We start from the raw sequence: 22,256 nt of genomic DNA, 5'->3' as shown, positions 1-22,256 counted from the left end.
CGAGGATATGTATAAGTCATTCTTCGGACATCAAGTAGAGTGTCCGGAAATCACCAAGGACGTGGGCCTGAGCACTAACCGCACCACCGAACAGGTAAAGAATCTTCTAGGCAAACACATTATCGTTCCTTCATTGCGAAGTTATTGAGAGTTTTCTTTTTTGACCAGGACTGGCTAACAGAGGCGAAATTGATTCGGTGTTTGGCCCCCCTCCCTGAAGGCTTGGAGAATCCGGTATTGGAAAAGATGCTCCAGACCGCACCTTTCCCAGATCCCTTGAAGGAAGATACTGTGGAGGGTAACGCGGGCGGACGCGGGCCCCCAATGCTGCCTATTCTAACCGAGGGAGCGAGCATCTCCACGAAGGAAGGCGACCGGAAAAGGAAAAGGACTGCGCCTGGGAATTCGGAAGCCGAAGCTTCCAAACGGGAGAAGAAATCTTCTACCGGGGGCCCTACCTCGGGGGGCGGTGCTGCCGCACAAAGTCCATGGGGGGATCAATTCTCCCGGGAGTCGTAAGTGACCTGAAAACTTTAGTGGTACAAATATGCCATATTTTTTCTTCTGAGAAAATAACCACCGCCTGTATTTGTGCAGTTCGGGCCTTAGCCCCTCTCAAATGAGTTCATCTTCGGGGGATCTTCTTCCAGAGATGATGGAGAGCGAAACGCCTCCTCCAGACTCCTCCGTTCCGGAAGCGAGCGACCCTGAAGTGTCGTCGTGGAGGGCCTCTCCGAGTGCGGAGAGGCCAGAAGGTGATCCAATCGATCCCCGAGGCTCCCAGTGTCCGGCTCCCAAAGAGAGTAGACAAAAGAGTCTGGTGCCGTCTAGTGTGCGATCGGACGTTCTGAGGGAGTTGGTGGGGCGAGCGGCCATCTCAGATGATCACCGTGTGCTGATGAATATGGTGATGGAGAGGATATCGTCCGCCGAAAGCGGATTGCATGAAGCTTTTATGAGTCTACTGACAGGCTTTGAGGTACGTGAAAAGGGATGTGTAATAGTCCTGCACATGCTAGGTGTGCCCTGTGTAGATAATAGCCCCTGAGACTCTGGTTGTCGTCAGAAATGATGACGAACGGAGGATCATATTCCCAAGTAATAACCATACTGCCTTTATGTGCAGGAGATGGAAGCTCCGGTGGCCAGCCGGACTAGCCAGTTTGCCCGTTTAGAACGGCGGTTGGATGCGGCAGATGCCGACATCGAGCTTGTTAACAGAAGGCTTGACGAGGTGCAGGGTAAGGATCCTTGTCTGGTAAACACCAAATAGGAAGAGTATGATGCCAGTGTTTTTAACATGTTATGACTGCAGATGGAGCTACCACTGTTGAAGCCTTGCGGGCGGAACTTGCCCGAGCCAAGGAACAAGCAGGATTGGGTAATGCAGCTGCTTTGAAGGCGGTCGAAGAGTTGCGAGCCGAGAAGGCCGCACATGGCGAGAGCCGGAAGAAGATGGCTAATATGGCCGTAGAATTAAAAGCCGCCATAGACCGTTGCCGGGCTCTTGAAAAGGAAAACCAGGCGAAGGCATCGAACCTTGAGAAGGCTGCTGTAACAGGAAAAGACCTCCGCTCTGCTATGAGGGCAAAGAAGGAGGAGCTGCGGGAAGCCGGAGATATTGTAGCCGGGAAGTCCTTTATGCTGCAGAGGAAGTACGGAGATCCACTGTATGCACCTCTAGATCAGTTGTGGAGTTCGGAGGATGCGTATATGGATTTGGCGGCGAGCGCTGCCGAAGCGTCCAAGTACTTCCAGAGTCAGACGGACCGTGAAGTAGACTAGCTGTTTTGGAAGCAATTCCTTTCTCCCGAGCGTCCGCTTTCGTTGACAGACCAATTAGCCGGATGGGCCGAACTAAATAGGTTGTCTGGACTCTCCATGAGGTCTGTTGTGGATCAACTATGGCCCGGAAGGTCAAGACCGAGCAGCTATTTCAGCTTGGTGCAGCAGGTCCTCGATGTGGTGCCGCGCATAAATGCGATGAAGAGGTCGGCGTGTATAGAAGGCGCACGGATGGCCTTTGCCCATGCTAAAGCATACTGGGCAGAGATGGATGCTACCACTGTTGCAGCGCAGGATTCGGCCGTAGGTCGAAGGGCTGCTGAGCACTACTTTGAGGAAGTTCTTGAGGGTGCTCGTTTGATAGAGACCCAGTGCTCAAAAAATATTATGTTTGATTGACATGTAATCTCATTGTAAGTGAAATGCTTTTTAAATTTTTATGAGGCTACTTTTATACTTTTGCCTGAAGGTAATGTGATACCTCCTGGGTGGCTGTTTATGTATACATGTGTATAACCTGAAAGATTGCAGTCGTCGGCTTCAACCCCCATGCATATAATGCGGAGGTGTTCGCAGAAACACACGTTCACACTTAACCCAACGTCTTGGTCCTATTAAGGAGGTGATAGCGGAGCGAGCGAGGCAACCGGACTATAATGCTTTAACACTTTCACTTAGCCATAGGAGTTTGATAGTGGGGCTACTAGATAGCCCCTGGTGGCTTCACACTCTCCCGATCCCGGGGTGCGTATATGCCTGGCCGGAAAGCGGCCCTTTGTTAAGGCGGAGGAATTCTAACATTCCCATGGGTCATCGAGTGGTTGACCAGTCTCACGCTAGATCATGACAGTCAGTTTTCGGCTTTCTCTACTGAGGCGCTCGTCCGGATGAACCAGGGCACAATCGCAGTAGTTCTCCTGGTGCTACCTTAGCCGGTAAAGCGGAACGTAAGGCACCAAAACACAGGAGCCGGGCAAACCCAACATTTGACCAAAGACAATGATTCAGAGCTGATGCATAAGGGCCAAACTCGCGACGCCGAATACTCCCTAAGGTATTCGGTCTTTGTGGTATAAACCGGGCCTGAAGAATGGCCTTTGTAAGAAGCCCCTTGTGTTCAGGTACGTGCATTGTTCTGGCGTGGCCACATGCCAAAACGTCAGCATCCTTTTCAACGGTGGATATATATCAACAAGAGACAGTAAAAAAGGTTTACACAGGGTCTTAATCTAAACAGAATCCTTGGGGCGGGTCCCTGCTACACGTCTGCGCCTGTGTCTCCGTTGTGCCGTGTCCTGGACGGATGTAGCACGATGATTATCTGTAAAAGAGAGGAATTTAGGTAAAAAGGTTGTCGTGCAAAAGGATAGTTTTCTAAAGAAACCATGTATAATTCAAGATAAGAAGAAATCGCCACTCATCTGCGTGCGTTGAGCCCCTTGTACTTTTGAAAGATAGGGGTGTGACCATTTATTTGATATGACCAACGACGCCGGATTTGGTTAGTTGTGTCTGAGGTCTTGACGACCTATTGGATGCTTTTGCTGGTCCGGGTGCCTTTAGTGTGCGGCTGCTAAGGCGGCCTCACTCTCTTCGGTGCGCAGAGATCACTTGATACTTCCGTGCACTGAAATGATGCCACGTGGATCGGGCATCTTGAGTGTTAGGGAGGCGTAGTGTGGTATTGCATTAAAGCGAGCGAAAGCTTCGCGTCCGAGTAGTGCTTGATAGCCACTTTTAAATGGAGCGATGTGAAAAGTTAAAATGCTCACGACAGAAGTTATCGGGGGCCAAATATAACTTGTAGTAGGGGGGAGCCCATACAACGAGCCCCTGGGCCTGGCGTTACTCCTTTAAAGGTAGTATTGCTATGGCGAATTTGTGTTGGGTCTAACCCCATCCCGCGGATTGTATCCTGATATATTAGGTTTAGGCTACTACCGCCATCCATCAGGACTCGTGTGAAGTGGTATCCGCTAATTACTGGGTCTAATACCAGTGCAGCCCATCCTGCGTGCCGGATACTTGATGCATAATCACGGTGGTTGAAGGTGATCGGTTGAGACGACCAGTGGCGGGACTTCGGGGTGATGGGCACTTGGGTATATTTTTCGGGGAGTGCCGCATTGTTTTTCCTCTTGATCACGTGTAACACGTTTGCTGTTTTGACGTCGGGTGGAAATTTCTTTTGTTCTCCCTTGTCTTGATTGGGAGGCTCGTCCTCGTCTTCACTTGGTGTATCTTCCCCTTTGTGCATGGTGTTAAGCTTGCCGGACTGCTTGAAGACCCAACATTCTCTGTGGGTATGATTAGCAGGTTTGCTAGGGGTACTATGGATCTGACATACTTGGTCCAGAATTTTGTTGTGGCTGGACAGTTCATCTCTGGTGCCTTTGGAGGGCGGCTTTTGGTTTAGCCGAGGGACTTTGAATCCGGCATTTACTGCCATGCCCTTCGTGCTGTCTTCTTTATTCCGGCATTTGTTATTGCTGTTGCGGCGTGATTCCCCGTTTCCATCTCTAACTTCAGATGTGCTGGGGTCACTGGTGCTGCATCTGGCTAGCCAGCTGTCCTCACCCGCGCAGAAGCGGGTCATGAGGTTTGTTAATGCGGCCATCGTTCTCGGCTTATTTTGGCCGAGGTGCCTGGCGAGCCATTCGTCGTGGACGCTGTGCTTGAAAGCTGCTAAGGCTTCGGTGTCCGGATAATCGACAATCTGGTTCTTTTTAGTAAGGGACCTGTTCCAAAGTTTTCGGGCTGACTCTCCTGGCTGTTGAGTTATATGACTCAAGTCGTCCGCATCCGGAGGTCGGACATAAGTCCCTTGAAAGTTTGCCCGAAAGGCATCTTCGAGCTCTTCCCAACTTCCAATGGAGCTTTCGGGGAGTCCTTTGAGCCAGTGATGAGCTGGCCCTTTGAGTTTGAGAGGTAAGTACTTGATGGCATGGAGATCATCCCCTCGAGCCATATGTATATGAAGGATATAGTCCTCAATCCAGACCCCAGGGTCTGTTGTTCCGTCGTATGCCTCTATGTTTACGGGCTTGAATCCCTCTGGGAATTCGTGGTCCAGCACCTCATCGGTGAAACATAGGGGGTGTGCGGCACCCCTGTAGCTGGGTGTGCCGTGTTGTTCGAATGCTTGTTGTGTTGCATTGTATGCTGGGGCGCGCTTGCGTGGTCCATAGATGGATCTTGTTGCGCCGTCCTTTGGGTGTGAGCCTTTGCATGGGTCGCGTGTTGTATTGTGAGCGGCGTTGAATGCCGTTCTGTGGTGGTAGAGGGGTCGTCTATCCGACCAGGTGGCTGCTTTGATATTTGGTTGTGGGGGGTCTGAGGCCTCCTCATCGAATTCGGGTAGCAGCTTCTGCTTTGGGTAGCTCTTGGAGGGATGATTGTCACCGTACCTTGCTGCAGTGTTGAGTATTTTGCTCCATATGAACTGGAGCGTGTTTTGCGCGGCCTTGAGCCTCCGCTTCTGCTTTTTGAGGCTCCTTGCGGTGGCGACGAGCCTTTTACGGGCATTCTGCTGCTCCAAGTGCCTGTCCGGCGTTGTGTCGTCTGGACCATTATCATTGATAGGGTTTGTTTGTTCGGTTTGATTATCCGGATTGCCGTTGTCTGGCAGCGGTTCGCCCTGCTCCAGCGCTGGATCAATGTGATCGCTATTTCTGTTGAGGTGGGATTTGGGGCGGCGCTTGCGTCGCTGCTTTGACTGCTTTTCGAGGGAACAATCCTTCGGTGCGTCCTTCCGTTCCTCGCCGTCATCTTTGGGTGTGTCCACCATGTATACGTCATATGACGAGGTGGCGTTCCAAGGCTCGATAGGCGCTGATTCTTCATCGTCTCCTTCATCGGCGTCCATACCGTCGATGTCGTCGGAGTTGAAGTCGAGCATGTCGGTTAAATCGTCGACGGTGGCTACCAAGTGGGTGGTGGGTGGGTTTTGAATTTCTTCATCGTCCGAATCCCAACCTTGCTGACCATAGTCCGGCCATGGTTCTCCTGATAAAGAGAGAGATTTTAGTGACTTCAGGATATCGCCGAAAGGCGAGTGCTGAAAGACATCTGCGACCGTGAACTCCATGATCGGTGCCCAATCGGATTCGCTCGGCAGGGGCACGGAGGGTTCGGTGTCCGGAGGAGAATCCGGCTCCATGGAGTCACGAGTCTTGTAGAGTACGGGACTGGTGTTCGGCTCAACCGCCATTGGGATCGCAGCCCCCGAGGCGGCGTCCAACCGCCCATCCTTGATCGGCGCGGTCGGCTCCGAACCAGGGGCCGGAGCCGATGCAGGTGGGGCCTCAGGGGCACTGTTCGGCGGCAGAGCTAGATCATGCTCGTCGTGATAGTGCGGCGCGCTCGGCAGTGGTTCGAATCCGTCGAAGATCAAGTCCCCGCGGATGTCGGCCGTGTAGTTTAAACTTCCGAATCTGACTTGACGGCCAGGGGCGTAGCTTTCGATCTGCTCTAAATGGCCAAGTGAATCAGCCCGCAGTGCAAAGCCGCCAAAGACGAAGATCTGTCCGGGGAGGAAGGTCTCACCCTGGACTGCATCACCATTGATGATCGTAGGAGCCATCGGGCCTGACGGCGACGGCACAGAGGAACTCTCAATGAAAGCACCAATGTCGGTGTCAAAACCGGCGGATCTCGGGTAGGGGGTCTCGAACTGTGCGTCTAGGCCGGATGGTAACAGGAGGCAGGGGACACGAAGTTTTACCCAGGTTCGGGCCCTCTCGATGGAGGTAAAACCCTACGTCCTGCTTGATTAATATTGATTGAATGGGTATTACAAGAGTTGATCTACCACGAGATCAGAGAGGCTAAACCCTAGAAGCTAGCCTATGGTATGATTGTTGATGTGTATGATGTCCTACGGACTAAAACCCTCCGGTTTATATAGACACCGGATAGGGTTAGGGTTACATAGAGTCGGTTACAATGGTAGGAGATCTGAACATCCGTATCACCAAGCTTGCCTTCCACGCCAAGGAAAGTCCCTTCTGGACACGGGACAGAGTCTTCAATCTTGTATCTTCATAGTCCAGGAGTCCGGCTTGAAGGTATAGTTCGGCTATCCAAACACCCCCTAATCCAGGACTCCCTCACCCCTGTTCCCAGAATGCCGACAGTAGCCCCCGGGCCCAAGGCACGCGCGGGCTTGGCCTAGCAGAGAAGCGAAGGGGCAAGCGCGAAGCACCGCGGGCCCTAACAGCCTGCGGCCTTGGGCACCGCGTGGCGGTTGATTGGACGTGGGCGTCTGCACTTCCCACGACGCCTCGGCAACCGCACGACTTAACAAGTCCCTGCATGCAGAGATATGGGTCATGATTACTTGAGGTCATGGTGCTCGGCGGTTGGCCTTCCCTGACTATAAGTACGGGGCTGCGTGAGCTCCGCCAGTTCACCCCTTTTCGTTACTCCTCCTCTTCTTCTTCCTCATCCTTGCTTACTCTTGCACCAATGGCACTGATCCGCCGGTTTTCAGCCGAGGAGAAGGGAAAGGCCCCTAGAGAGGGTCCTGACCCCCTCCCGCCGAAGAAGCGGCCAATCCTCTATCACTAGGACGAAGGCGCCTGGCTGGAGGTGTTGAGGCCGTGGTATGAGTGGCCGTCGCCTGGGTTTCCGCTGCCCTTGTACGCCCGCATCATAGGCCCCAGGGGGAGGGCACCGAGCAACACTGACAGTGTCGCCGCCGACGCCGGCGAGTCACAGTGGTGCGCGTCGTCCCCCCTGGAGTCCACGCGGAGCGCTCCTCTCGCGAGCTTGTGCTCCACGCCGCCATGCCTCCAATTTCATGGATCCGCCTTCCTCCCTCCTTCGCCTTTGAGATGCCACCGAGCGGGGCCCTGGAGCTCTGGCTGCAGCACGCCGACTGTGGCACCCCTGCAACCGGAGCGGAGGTCGTGGTCGTCGCTCCGGGCAAGGTCTTCATGACCCGGGGCTGGGGTGAGATTGCCCGGGTCTGTCGCGCGGACGGCGCCTTGGTGATCCATCTTGAATACGATGGCGCCTCCTTGATGGATGTTCTTCAAGGTCTTTGATGCAGAAGGACACCGGCTGGAATGCTGCCCTAAGGGAAGCGGCAGGGGTGACGAACTGGCGAGGACCAGCCCCGCCCGTTGGTCCTCCCGCAGCTCCTCAGGCAGCAGCGGAGGGACTGAGGGCTTCAACGGCTCCCCCGAACTCCTCGCGACCCCGGAGATGAGCGACGACAACTACGAGCCTCCGAGCTCGCGCCGCGCTCGGAGTGGGGCAGCTGCATCGGGCCGCCGACGCCACTGATCTGGATGGGATTGGCGCCGTCACTGGGCAGCCCACTATTGATGATGGCGTCGCTTGGGGAGGTGCTAGCAAGTAGCGTCCCTTAGGGTTAGCACCTTTTTGTTTCATGCGAGGAATTAAAGCAACACCCCGCGGGGGTATGTAAGGCATCTGTCGTGCCTTTTGTAAATACTATATCCTTAATATGAATTGGCGTGAGGTGTTCGTTCTATTCCGGCTAAGCTCCCCCTTTCTATCCTCACGAGGACTTGGCACTCTACGCTGACAGGTCCCAGTCCCCAGGCAAGCTTCAGCCGTCGCTGGTATGCCAGGTCGCAATGCCGTGGTCATGGCCAGGAGGTGAGCGGCCCGAGGTCCGGTAAGAGTCCTCGAGTCGCAATGCTCGGGAGGTCCCCTTTAGCGCTAAAGCAATCCTTGTTGGGCGAGAAAGGAAGGTAGCGTCGCCGTGACAGAGTTGCACTGGCCGGGGATTTAGTGCTGCGTTGGTCTAGCTCTTGCGAGGGCGCGACTTATCTTGTTCGTCTGACGTAGTTCCTCGGAGAGGTGCCCGGCCCGAGAGGCGGTGGTCGAGGTACTGCTGGGTTAGGCCCTCGCGAGCTTCTTCCCACTCCCCCGCACTTTCCTTAACACTCTACGTCCTCGGGTCCCGGCCCTCGAGCGAGCTCAGCCGCCGCTAGTATGACAGGTCGCGATGCCGTGGGTCAAGGCCAGGGGGTGAGGGCTGGAGAGCCAGTAGGAGCCCATGAGTCGCGATGCTCAGGTACCCCCCCCTTTAACGTGCAAGCGGTCCGTGCCGAAGAGGGGGAGAGAGAGCTCATGATGCCCCCAACATTGCTCCTAGAGTAGGTCCTGCACACCAATCATGAGGGGAAACAAGGCCTGTCATTACGGTCGCCGGCCAACCTATGGTCACTCCGAGGGAGCGGTCAGGGCACTGAGGGCCTGGTGAGGTGGCGTCGTGCGGGGCTGCCGTGACCAGAGCTCGACCACTCAAGTTTATCAACGCTGCAGGGACGGACCTGTGCGCACGCGCCGTGCCAGAGTGAGCGTCTCTTCAGATAGGCGTTGATCGAGCAGGTGATTAGGTCAGGTATGTTAAGCACATAGGAGGAAATCCAATTTCAAGCAAGCGCGGGTAAAAGCAACCGCCGCTGGGCCAGGCCCGAGCAGCGTGGGGATGATGCAGCCCGAGGGGCGCCCCCAACAAGGTAAGTAAAGAGCATAAACAAAATGGATACATGCCGCGGGGACGGACCCACGCGGCCTGGGAATGGTGCGGCCCTGAGGGCGCTCCCAGTTGAAAGTAGAACTCTAAAAGATGTCACCTGGTGCTGTTGAAGATGAAGTGATGCTGAGGAAGTGAGCGATGCACGGTGAAGACGTCAGCCCTCATGAGCCCCCAGGCCCAGGACCGCGTGATGCCTGACCTCCTGAGCCTCCAGAATGCTCCTCAACAGGCGCTGATGTGTGGCGACCGTGCTCGGCAGGCCGAAGGGCATGCGAACGTAGCTATGAGGTGGTCCCTCGCGGCGCTCTACGGCCGAAGGCCATAGGCGCTCCTGGGACGCAGCTCGATTGAGCCCTGGTACGTTGACGCAAACATGCAGTCCTCCATCCTCGCCTGGATGTGGGGCCACAGCAGGTAAGCGGCGGCTGCCGCGCATGACTCTGGACTCTTGTAGCTCATGGGTGTTCCTTGCGATGAACTCCTGAGGGTTTGGTCTCCTTTGACGTGTACCTTCCTGAGGGAAGCGTTCTTGAAAGCACCCCTCCAAGTGGTGCCCGAGCGCCTCCCCCGCGACCTTGGCAAGGTCGGCGACTCTCCAAGAGAGAGCCCCCGAGCCCTGCCTGAGGAGGGCGCCAGGCGCGCCTTCCTATGCGTGAGAGGGTGGCGCTCCCTGATCGGGCGCGAATCCTGACGCAATATCTCCGGAGGTGCCTGCCTCCTTGTGGCTCGGGCTAGGTGAGGTCTTCTTCTTCTTGAGGGTCGCCTCGGGAGGACTCCCGCTCCTATGATCTGGGTCTTCGATTGCTGCGGCTTGGAATGCACGCTCAAGTGAGCACACTGCGTCCCTTTCTTCATAGGGTACGGTGATGACTCCACCGCTTCCTGGCATCTTGAGGACATTGTAACCATGGTGAGTCACTGCCATAAACTTGGCTAGGGCTGGGTACCCGAGGATGGCATTGTACGACAGGCGGATGTGAGCGATGTCGAAGTCGATGAGCTCGGTGCGGTAGTTGTTGCGTTGCCCGAAGGTGACCGGAAGGCGAACCTGCCCAATTGGAACAGTGGAACCATCGGTGACTCCTGAGAAAGGCTTGGTCAACTGAAGCTGGTCGTACGACACTTGGAGATTGTCGAACGTCTCGACGGACAAGATGTTGAGTCCTGCCCCGCCATCGATGAGGGTCCTGGTGACCTGCACGTTGCTGATGACTGGGGAGCAAAGCATCGGGAGGATTCCGGCCATTGCCGCACACTTGAGCTGGTCTACGGAACTGAATGTGATCGCGCACATAGACCACCTGAGAGGGCGCGTGGCCTCAAGCTTGGGAAGGACTGCATTCACCTCGCGAGCAAACTGCTTAAAGATGCGCTGTGAGGCTGGGGCCTGGGCGCCACCCAAGATGCAAGCAATTGCACACGGCTCTTGGAAGCCCCCAGCCCCATCGTCTTGGTGTTGGTCTTCATTCATCCTTGGTGGAGGCGGCAGAAGAGGGAGGCCTGCGTTGCCGTGCGGGTGGCCCTCACGAGGCTGGTCCCTCCAGCCTCCCTCATGAGGCTGGTCCTGCCAGCGGTCCTCGCGAGGGCGGTCACGCCATCCCTGGCGAAGGCCACGGTCTTCCCATCGTCCGCCACCTCTTCCTCCTCCTCGGCCATAGCCCCTGTCATTGCGCTCTGGGCGTCGACCGATTCGCCCATCTTGCACGACTCTGAGCTCTTGACATTCATTGGTGTTGTGGGTGTGGAGGTCGTGGTACACGCAGTACCGTCCGCCCTTGGATGACTCAGGCTGATCCCTGCCTTTCTTGGTGTCCGGTTCCGCTGCTAGCACGGCAACCCCCTTGCGCTTCACGTCTTTGGCCTTGAGCTTCTTTTCTTCCGGGTCGGCTGCCTGGAGCTCGAGGAGGGAGATATGCCCTTCCTCAGCCCTGGCACACTTGGTCGCCAAGTTGAACAGCTCCAGGGATGTGCACAGGTCTTCATGGATTGCTAGCTCTTCCTTCATCTTGACGTCGCGCACGCCGTCGGAGAAGGCTGAGATGATAGCTTCTTCAGTTACCTTGGGGATCTTGAGGCGAGCGTAGTTGAAGCGCTGGATGTACTTGTGCAGGGTTTCTCCTGGCTGTTGCTTGATGCGGCGCAGGTCGCTCACGGCCGGGGGCCGGTCGCGAGTGCCCTGGAAGTTGGCGATGAAGCGGGTGCGCATCTCGCTCCAGGAGGAGATCGTGCCGGGAGCCAGGTTTAGGAGCCAGGTGCGGGCGCCGTCCTTGAGCGCCATGGGGAACCAATTCGCCATGACCTTTTAGTCTCCGTTGGCGGCTACGATGCCCAGCTCATAGAGCTGCAGGAACTCCGTGGGGTCCGCTGTGCCATCGTAGCGGGGAGGGAGGTCAGGCTTGAACTTGCCTGGCCATGTGACGCCGCGCAGCTCGGGGGTGAAGGCGAGGCAGCCTGCCGTGGCCACTGGCGCCCTTTGCTGGTGCTGGACTTGTTCTTGCGGGTCACCATGCGCCGCCACTGGGAGCAGCGCAGGGTCTTGTCATGGAGGCGCTGGGGCGCGACCTTGGCGCGCCGGCGCTGGGAGCGCGCGAGCACCATCCTGGGGACGTGGGATCTCTTGGCAGCTCCCTTCTTGCTGCGCAGGCGCCGGACGTGGAGGGTCCCGCCCTGGGGCTGCGCGCCTTGGAGCCAAGGCACCTTCTTGGGGAGGAGGCGGCGGAGGCGCCTCATGATCCTCGCCCCTGCACGGGACGGAGGGAGAGGCAGCGAGAGGGACCGCAAGGGGGAGCCCCCTGCGGCACTGACGAGCTCGGTGATGCGGGCGAGCCAGTCCTCATAGAGGTCGTCGACGGGGCGATAGTGCAGGAGCTCCCACGCCAAGAGCACTGAGGCATGCGCATCCATGGGTGCGCGACGGGCATGGGACGACGAGCCAGCTGGAGTCAGCGACGGGGTGGCGGTGCGGCCATCCCGCCGCACTGAAGGATGCTGGGACGAGGCCTGCTGCTCGTTCCCCGCCGAGCCGGTGGATGCGTTGGTGGCGGGCAACGGGGACTGACGAGGGGGGCCGCCGACGGGCGCCGTCTGGGCGACGCGAGTGGCGCGAGCAGCCCGGCGCTCGGCGCGAGCCCGACGAGCGTCAGCCATGGACACGACAGAAGATCACATGCGAACAGTGGAAGAAGGACTCCGACGCACCCCTACTTGGTGCGCCAAATGTCGGATTTCGGGTTCCGGTAGACCCTTGAGGTTCGAACACTGGGGTGCGCACGGAGATCTCTCCCTACCGATCTACGTCCGATCCTCTCGTGCGAACTAAGATGAAAATGATGAACAACACAAGAGACACGAGGTTTATACTGCTTCGGGCCACCGTTGTGGTGTAATACCCTACTCATGTGTGTGGTGTGGTGGATTGCCTCTGGTGCTGATGATGGACAGTACAAGGGAAGAACAACCTCACGAGGGGTGTTCTTGAGCTGATGCGGTGTGTTCTACTTAGTCTCTACTGGGTTTTCCCCCTTCTCTCTCTCTCTCTTCTCTCCTCTTCTCTTCTCCTCTCTTCTCCTCTCTTCCTTTTGTGGAGGCTAGTTCTATTTATTGAGGCCCTGGGCCTCTCCCCGAATAATTGAGCGGGAAGGGCGCCAACAATTGGCCATTTTGAAGGGGAACATCTAGTACAAGTTATCCTGACCAATGGTGGTCTTTGGCTGCCAAAAGCACTGGTGATGACGCCGTCTTGGGCTCCACGGTGACCTCCGTCCGGTCGTCCGGCTGGTCTTGGTCTCGTTGCACCGGAATGGTAACCTTTGCCTGATACCTTGGCCTGTGCTTGCCCCCTTTGCACCAAAGGGGAAACAAGGACCCTGCGCAGGCCGGCGCCCGCCTGGCGCCCGCCTGGCCTTGATCGTCATGGCTTGCGTCATGGGATCCTCGCGAGGTACCCTTGCATTGATCTCTCCGCCTCCTCGCGAGCCTGCCTGATGAGGCCGCTCTTGAGGAAGCTTCCTGTCGTCCGCCCCACGAGGCTTGGCCCCTCGCGAGGGTCTTGAGCTTGGGCTGATGAAGATGGGCCGCGCTGGGCCCCCACCTGAGCCACGCCATAGGCCGCAGGCAGGCAAGTCTGGGGACCCCCGTTCCTAGAACGCCGACACAGTCAAATGGATCGGTCAGGTCCATAGAATGAACATCTTGGTTGTAAAATTTACTGGATTATGACCATAATATGTTGTAAATAGAAGCCCAACATGTTCAAAAGCTCTTTTGCCCACCTGAAACTCCTTTTTGCGCTTCGACATACCCATCCGACAAAACCATGTTGCTGATAAACTTAAGCCTGATGGACAATAGTAACCTCGCATTCAGCAAGAAGAATGTAACAAACCTAGTGTTTGCATGGTTGGCTACATATCGTTCTAGAGTTATTGTCTTCAATTGAATGTCATGAGAAGTGAGAAAATCCCGGTGCTTACGAATGCACCGCTTGGTTATAACTTTCTTACCCCGTCCGGTTGCCTAAATAGAAACAACTACTACTAGTACAGTGGAGACACTCTACAGCTACCAGAAAAAGAATTACTTATACTACTAGTACAGTGGGTACACTGTCGCTTCTGGCTCCTTCTAGGTCATCGAAACGTCTCCCACTACTGAATGCCGTTTTACTTTTGTTCATCGACATGCGGGCTATGCCGCGTGCGGGCCCAAATGCCATCCACCAAATTAGAAGGCAATTGTCAGGACCCCGATTCCAAGTCACATCGATCTAGCCGGTAACACCTCATATCACATTGCGGCCTCACGCACGGTATCCCCACGGGTGTCGCCTTACCATGGCCCGGGACCGTTTGCGCCTTTTGGCTCATGTATATGATAGTGTCGCTAGCATCCATATGACAGAGAACCCGTGCCGACATGGCTAGTCGTGAACCCAGAACGGCACAGACCTATGGAGACAGGCATACATGAATCACATCGAGCATGTCGGTCAACAACGTGTGAATCCGGGCTGTAGCACTGGGCTAACAGGACTCCGAGGAACCCGGGCTATAGCAGGCTAGGCAGGACTCCGGATGTCACCGCGTGACATTTCCCCGAAGGGACAGACATAGGAACGAAGTGAAACACATGCCGGCCAGTCAAGTGTCCTGACCAGTAGTGCTGGGCTAGCAGGACTCCGGTGAACCGGGCTGTAGCGGAATACTATGGCTCGAGGAGCACTAGACTACATTTCCCCATAAGAGAGGCTGCCAAGGATAAACAACTAGATTTTCGGATCCCACACATACCAAGCATTTCAATCATACACACAATATGCTCGATATGTGCAAATACAACATGGCATCACAACAAGACTCTACAACTCAAGTACTTTATTTAAAGGCTCCAAAGAGCCATACATAACATGTTCATACAGGTAGGGGTCACATGACCCGACACTCAAGTCATACAAGCATACAAGCACATGCGGAAGCAAATAGTCTGAGTACAGACACTAGAAAGAAAGAAGGCTTGTCGAAGCCTGTCTATCTACAAAGGGCCCTCCATGGCCAGGATCACCACCTGGGTGGCAAGTTACTCATCGATGTCGAGGTCTACATAAAACCCATCGGAGGGGGTGGTGTTGTCGTCTGAAAACAGTAATTAAGGCAAACATGAGTACAAAGGTACTCAGCAAGTCTTACAGCAGAACCTACTATACATGCTCATTCTCAAGAAGGTGGTGGAGTTATTGCAGCAAGCCAGCTTTGAATCTTGGATAAGCTATCCTACGGGACACCACTAGTAAAATAGTTTTTGCACACGAGTCCACTAATCACCAACACAATACTCCACCGGGGATCCTCCCTCGTCATCCTACGAGAGGGCCATCCTTGGTACTCACACTTATCTTGAGTCTTTTAGTAGTAACCATTAACTTGTCTATGAACTGTATAGGCAACCAAGTAGTCCTTTACCGCGGACGCGGCTATTCGAATAGATGATGTTAACCCTGCAGGGGTGTACTTCTTCATACACGCTCTCACCACTTACCGTCGTTTACACGGCATGTACTCGGCAACCTTCAAGCAAAAGCCCAACGAGGGTGTCGGCCACGGCCTACCTAAACACTCAAGTCTCTAGTCCAGGTTTATCGCCTATCCAGGTTCCATCCACAGGGAGTCCGGCCGAGGTTTCCACATACGGCCCCGAACAATGTGAACAGGGTTCCCGAGACACCAAACGGGTGACTTGGTACACCGTGCCACGGTGTATCTACCGCATCATAGCCCACCCCTAGGGTCAGCTCTACGCACGACCACCAACACATAACCTACAAACACCAGAAACTAGTTGCAACTCCTGGACAGAGTACTAGGGTGATTAAGAAGACGAGAGGGTCCATTGGTTTCGGGTCCAATGTATGGTAGTAGCTGCTTCTTAAATCACACATAAAAATCTCAGTTCTTAGGGACGGCCTCAATGAAACAACCCACCATTTACTCCTACATGGCCTCTCATCGATACCTTTACCAAAACATGTTCAACACATCCCTCACATTACCGACATAATCATTTCACTCTAGCCCATCACCGAGATGAACCAGACCTGACACAACTCTAAGCATAGCAGGCATAGCAAGGTAGGAAACACATACATGGCTCAATCAACTCATACACATGCTAGTGGGTTTCATCTAGTTACTGTGGCAATGACAGGTCATGCAGAGGATAGGGGTTCAACTACCACAACACACAGCAGTTTTGAAACGTTGTTGTCTTAATGCAGTAAATGAGAGCAGAGGCGAGAACATGGGATTGTATCGATATGATCAATGGGGCTGTTTTCCTGATGGAGTGGTAGTAGGGTACTGCCCTTCAGCTGGATACTCGGAGATATCCTCGAAGGCAAAACCTACCACGAAAGACACCACAGTATATAATCAACACATGACAATATGCAACAATATGATGCATGCTATGACATGGCAAGATGACGTGTCCTGCCTAATGCAATGTGAAACAAGTTGAAATGGGTCCATTTGAATCAAAGATTCAAATGGAAGCTTAAGTTCTTATGCATAAGAAGTGTATTAGCTTGTTTCACCTAAACAGCAAGGTTAAAGTGTTTTGTCATGCATGAAACCATTACATATGGAAAGATTGAATTTTTCTGATCATTTTTCATATATAATTTGTTTGATTTGGAGCTATGGTTGATTTTCTATGATTTTTATAAGTTTAGGCTATTTTCTGGAATTTCCTATATAAGAATAAATCCAGAAAATAAATAATTGCGTCAGCACTGCGTCACTGTGACGTCAGCGAGTCAAAGGCGCCAGCCCAGGTCAAACCTGATGGCTGGGACCCACACGTCAGTGAAACATCTAATTAACAGGGTTAAATTAACACTAACTAAACTGTTAGTGGGGCCTGGGCCCGCATGTCAGTGACCTATTGTGTTAACTAAAAGTTAATTAGTGCTAAGCTAAAATTAGCAGGGCTCTGGGCCCACCTGTCATTGAACCAGGGGAGTTAAACCCCTGGTCAAACGAGGTCAACTCGCCGGCGGCTTGACGCCGGCGATGACAGACGCGGCGGAGGGGCTCGGGTTTGCGTCTCCGACGACCAAATGGGCGGCCGAGACCATCTACGGGGAGCTGGAAGCAAGCCGCATCGTTTGGTGGTGGAAGTGGAGCTCGGGGAGGCCGGGAACAACGTCGGCGACGACCTTGGCGGTCGCCGGAGTTCGGGCGAGGTCGGGCTCGTTGCTGGAGTGGCCTAGGCGGGGTGGCGCTAGCATCTATGGCTCGTACGCGATGCGGGGAGTGCGTTGGACACAAGCCCGGGACCATATGGTCACCGGAGCATGACCGGCGATGACGCAAGCGGCGGCGCGTGCGGGTGAGCTTCGTGCAGTCGATGCAGGGGACGACAGCGAGAACGGAGAGGATGGGAATGTAGCTGTGCTCACAGCGGTTGCGACGATCTAAACGGCAAGGTCGGGGACGAGCTGGAGCAGTGGTGACGGCGAAAGGGATCTCCCGCGGCGATCAGCAAAGACGAGGACGAGGCGGTAACTCCAGGGCGAGCGAGCGCTCGGGGCTCGGTCTGCTCGATGGAGAGGAGGGCGGCGGAGCTCCTGGACACGGTGGCGTGGCACGGAGACGACGGAGAGCACGGCTATGGCGATGGTGCGGCTACGACAGCATCGGCCATCATGGGAGAGAGCGAGGGAGAGAGGCAGGGGCGCGTGTGAGGTGTCCACGGGGTCAGGGCGGTGCCGCAGAGGCGCTTCGAGGCGTCGCGCTGGCGCGGGCGACGGCAGGCAGGCAAGGAGGTGGCGTGGCGAGTGCGGCAGCGTCGCGGTGTCCCTCCTCTGCCTACTGGCAGAGGTAGGTGATGACTGGCACAGGCCAGATGGGCCGGGCCAGCCAGGTAAGTGGCCTCTGGCCTTTCTCTCTCTCTCTCTCTCTCTCTCTCTCTTTTGATTTGTTTCTGTTTTCTAATTTTCTGCAACTGTTGGGCTTTATTAAAAATACTAAAACGTTTCCAGAAATCCTGAAAATAATTGTGGGCTCTGTTGGGATTATTCCTAACAACCCACACTTATTTCCAGAATTATTTGAGCATTTAAAATATTTTATAGCATTTAAATGCCCAAATGCAAATACTATATGGATTAAGCCAATGACCTTAAGATGTCCTAGAAAAATGTGCACCATTTTTGTCAAAGGTTTTAACCCAAAACAAAAAGGGTGGACTTTTTAGAAGGGCATTTCAGGTTCATTGAAAAAGTTTTTAGTAAACCCTAGTTGGTTTAAGAGGGTGCTGGGGGTTCTGTTGTCCCCATTTCATCTTTCTGGGAAAATTAAACATGATGCCATCACTCTAATGCATGAGCTAGCTAGGGTGTGACAGCAATATGCAGGCGGAGAGTCACCCTAGTCATAGCGCGATAGTAACGAGCCGTCGTATCACAAAACCCCACCTCCCCGTAGTCTAAGTTTGACGGACAAAGCAACCATCATTTCACTCTTTGCTGAATCCCCTTATCCCTCACCGTCTTCAAGAAAGCCAGCACTCGCATCTGCCACTGTTCTTCTCTCCCAACGAAGGGAAGGTAAGTGGATCCATGATATTGGTATATTTTCGTTTAGAGAAAAAAAGAGCTTTGCAAAGCAGTAACCGATCCTCACTCTCTTTTTTGTTTCATTATCATTGCGATTGTGTTTTCCTTTCAGTGGTCTCCTAGTATTCGTCAGTTTCATGATGGACCAAGAAGAACCGGGCAAAGATCTGCCGATATTGGAGCAGACGCAGGAGGCTGATCCCCACGAGACAGAGAGCTCCAAGAAGATGGAGGCAGCCGCCGAGCCGACCCCAGATACGCTCACGGCCACTACTAAGATGGTCAATGCCCCGTTTGAGGTTACAACCCCCTTGGCACTACAGGAGCAGTTTCCCCCCTTCGAGGACGTGTCCCCCCTCCCCGCTGAGCTGCCCAAGGTGATTTTCTTCTTTGTCGATCTCGATTGTGGTTTTTCATCTAAGTATGTGGTGATGAATAATGCAAAATTTTATTAGCTTCGATGCCATGCTATACATAGTGGTTTAAATAACTTGTGTTTCTTATACTGGAAAGTAATTCAAAATTTGTTTCTATTTCAATTAGAGCCTTGATGCAGACAAGGATTGTGTGGTTGTACATGTCACTCGCTATGAGGCGGATGACCTGAATATACACACTGGAAAAACAGAGTTCTTAGGCTATTGGATCATGGAAGCCATTTGCGCTTATACCGATGTCGAGTTGTATTCCAGCCTCACTATTGTCAGGCGTGTTTTCCAGGGTGTATTGAAGCACGAGAAGTTCAAAGCTACTCCTTTGTTTGTGAGGCATACTGTTCTTGTCAAGCTTACGCAGGAAGATGACGTGGCATGCCTCCACAAACAAGTTTATGAGTGGCAAGGCCACAAGGTTATCTTCATGAAGGTTCACATGATTGAGCCGCTGTCGGACGTCCTTGATGATGTTCATGGCATGGTCCATCTTGTGTCCAGCCAAAATTAGATCGAGGCATGAAACAGTTGCCCCAACTAGTGTTTAATACTAGTTTGGATTGTGTCTACTTATCCGAACCTTGCCTATTATCAAGCTTCTAGGGCTAGTACTCTATTTGAATCCGTCTATGGGAACTGATGCTACTTTTGTGTGCCCGTGAATCATGTGAGAACCATCGTAATTGTTGCCGAAACAGATGCATCCTCACTAGATTTTTCATGAATATGGCATGGTAAGACATAAGTTGTCATAGTTTATCATACGAGCAGTGTGTGTTTGATGAAATAGGCTACTCGTTCGAGAACTATGCGCCGACGTATACATAAGTACTTGTAAACACTGTTGGTGCTACCCCACTTCTAAGTAGTTGTGCAAAACACAACACATTGGCTCAACTCGCTTCAACATTACGATATCGACCAACTAACAATCAATAATCTACTGTCTAACATATAAGCAACTATGTATCTTGTTAAAGTGGTTCATGCAGTTAACTGAGGCCACAATGTAAATTCCAAACATTCACACGCTAGTCCAGCGTTCATGTGGAACACTCACATTAAACTCGGCTTCATAAAAAACTTGAAAAGCATAAGTTAAGCAACTTTATAGATCTCAATGATTCATAGAACATAACAAACATATACTAGTTCACATCAAAAGACAAAGTTATGAGAAGGTTTACAAATCAGGAAAAAACAAGCAAGGCTTCTCTAAGCAAAGGGCCTCCCGGCAGGCTTAAATTTCTTGGAGTTCACTCTGGTTTTTTCTTGTTGCCACCATCCAGGGTTAGGTTCTCTCATTCCAGAATAACCAATTATAATTGTGTTCTCAACTAGAATGCCGAACTGAACCATGTAGTGTACTGACCAGCTGAAATTCTTGTGCATTCCACTAAATTTAAGCACCGCTATTTGCAGAAATAAGCAGACCACAATCTCTTGTCCGTGCACCTGTCCCAAAAACCTCTGTGCAGCCGTGCCAGCTAGTCCTCGGTCCATGGATCAACTCACAGAAAGTGCATTCCGGACTAGGATGCAGTCATTTTCACTCGTCCTTGCACTGCAATCAGGAAGTAGAACATATGAATCAGCTTCTTTTAGATAGTGTTGGTCATTCTACCTAGTTACTACCAATGTAGGAATACCTGGAACACTGGTGGTTAGAGGACGGCAGCTAGCAATAGCCATCTCATTTTGTGCAGTTGTACTAAAACTGAGGTGTGTACTTTTGATTGCGCAGATAGAAACGATATGGAGACAGACATCCCTGTTTGCGCAAATACGAAATATGGTTATTTAAACAGTGACAGATATTTGCAGTGGCGTATGATTAAGAGCAGCATCTATTGTGTTATAATTGGCACTAGATTGACAGTATGAAAGTGCCCTTAAGTAAGTAGCATCACATCACATCAACACTGCCACTAGATTAACATGCAGAACAATAGCATTAGTATTACTGTCCTGAGAGTAGCACATGGTCAGTAATGTGCAATCAAATTTGTGTAGTTCCACTGGGATGAAGAAATGTTAGAGGTGTGAGATTTAAGTGTAACTGCAAAAACACAATTCATGGGAAATAAAGCAAGACGAAAGCACTTCATAAATGGTGGTGGCATTGCTTCAATTTATCGACGGCACTAGACCATTACTTATAGTGACATTAGGTGGCATTGCTTAATGCTTCATGTGATTTTACATTAACGGTAGCGATATGGGCATAGGGACAACAGGGGCATAAAGTGGTGAGGTAGATGTGGCTGCCGAGAGCGGCAAACACTCAGGCAACATGTCTGCATTTGTCCCATTTTTTATCTCCTCGACGACATTTTCCTATGTGAGCACAGGAAATCTAGACCCGCTCATTCTCATTTGCGTTGTCTCCCAACACCCCTCACTTTCTTTCCTTTTTCAACCAAGAGACAGGTCCACTTCCCCCCACCCTTCTCCATCCACCATGCTTTCTTTGACTTTTCAACTAATAAACCGGTTGGGTAGCCAGTATCTACTATTTTTCCCCGTTTCCTCTTAGAACCAAGTCCTAGATTCATGCTACAGCTTTCCCAGTTTCTTTCCTATTTGAACCAACTCTTAGATTCGACTGTATGAACTAGCTTTACCTCTAATAATAGTAAAAGTCTAGGTGGCTTTGGAACAGCCGACAGAAGTAGAAAATATCCACACACAGCCACGTGGGGAGCTGGGGTAGTAGAGCAAGGCAGATTTCGAAGGAATATATACCTGAGGGTCTTCGGCATGTGGCAAAGACGGCGTCGGGAGGCCGCATCTTGGCCACAATACCGCAGGGAGGAAGAAGGGGTTAGAGGCCCTCCCGAGTAGGTGTGGCCGCCGATCGGGACGCGCGGGCAGCCGTTAGTCTCCTCCCTCGCCGTCGACGACAGCGTGGATGATGCACCTACACCCCTGCCCCGGTCGAGGTGGTCCGGCCGGATTTGTGACCAGCCGTGAGCAGAGAGAGATAGTGTGGCCACCTATGTTTTGCTTAGATCCAGAGAGCATGAGAGAGTGAACGAGAGGAACCTAAGGCTCCTGCTTATATATATAGTGGAGTGATTTTGTTGTAATGTCTTCAAAAAAATGCACTCCTATGTGTACTCGCGAGTGGGTGTGAGAGAACTAGTGCGTGCGTGCACCGCTTCTTTTCGTGAGAGTACAATATACTATGCCCAAAGAACGTTCGCCACAAGAGTAATAGTATAAGTGTGTGACGTGTGAGCTAAAATAAAAGGTGCGCGATGTATTTTGTTTTTAGAAGTTCTGAGGGTAGGGTGTGAAGAGCACATATGTGTGTGACGTCTACCTGCAGATAGGCGGTGGGTGCGAGAGGACTCGGGAGAGTCGTGACTTGTGAGGGTGCGTGTGTGCGTGAGAGAGAGGGGGTACCTAT

Source organism: Triticum dicoccoides, chromosome 3A, assembly GCF_002162155.2.
Source record: "Triticum dicoccoides isolate Atlit2015 ecotype Zavitan chromosome 3A, WEW_v2.0, whole genome shotgun sequence".
NCBI classification, from domain to species: Eukaryota; Viridiplantae; Streptophyta; class Magnoliopsida; order Poales; family Poaceae; genus Triticum; species Triticum dicoccoides.
This window is presented reverse-complemented; position numbering follows the sequence as displayed.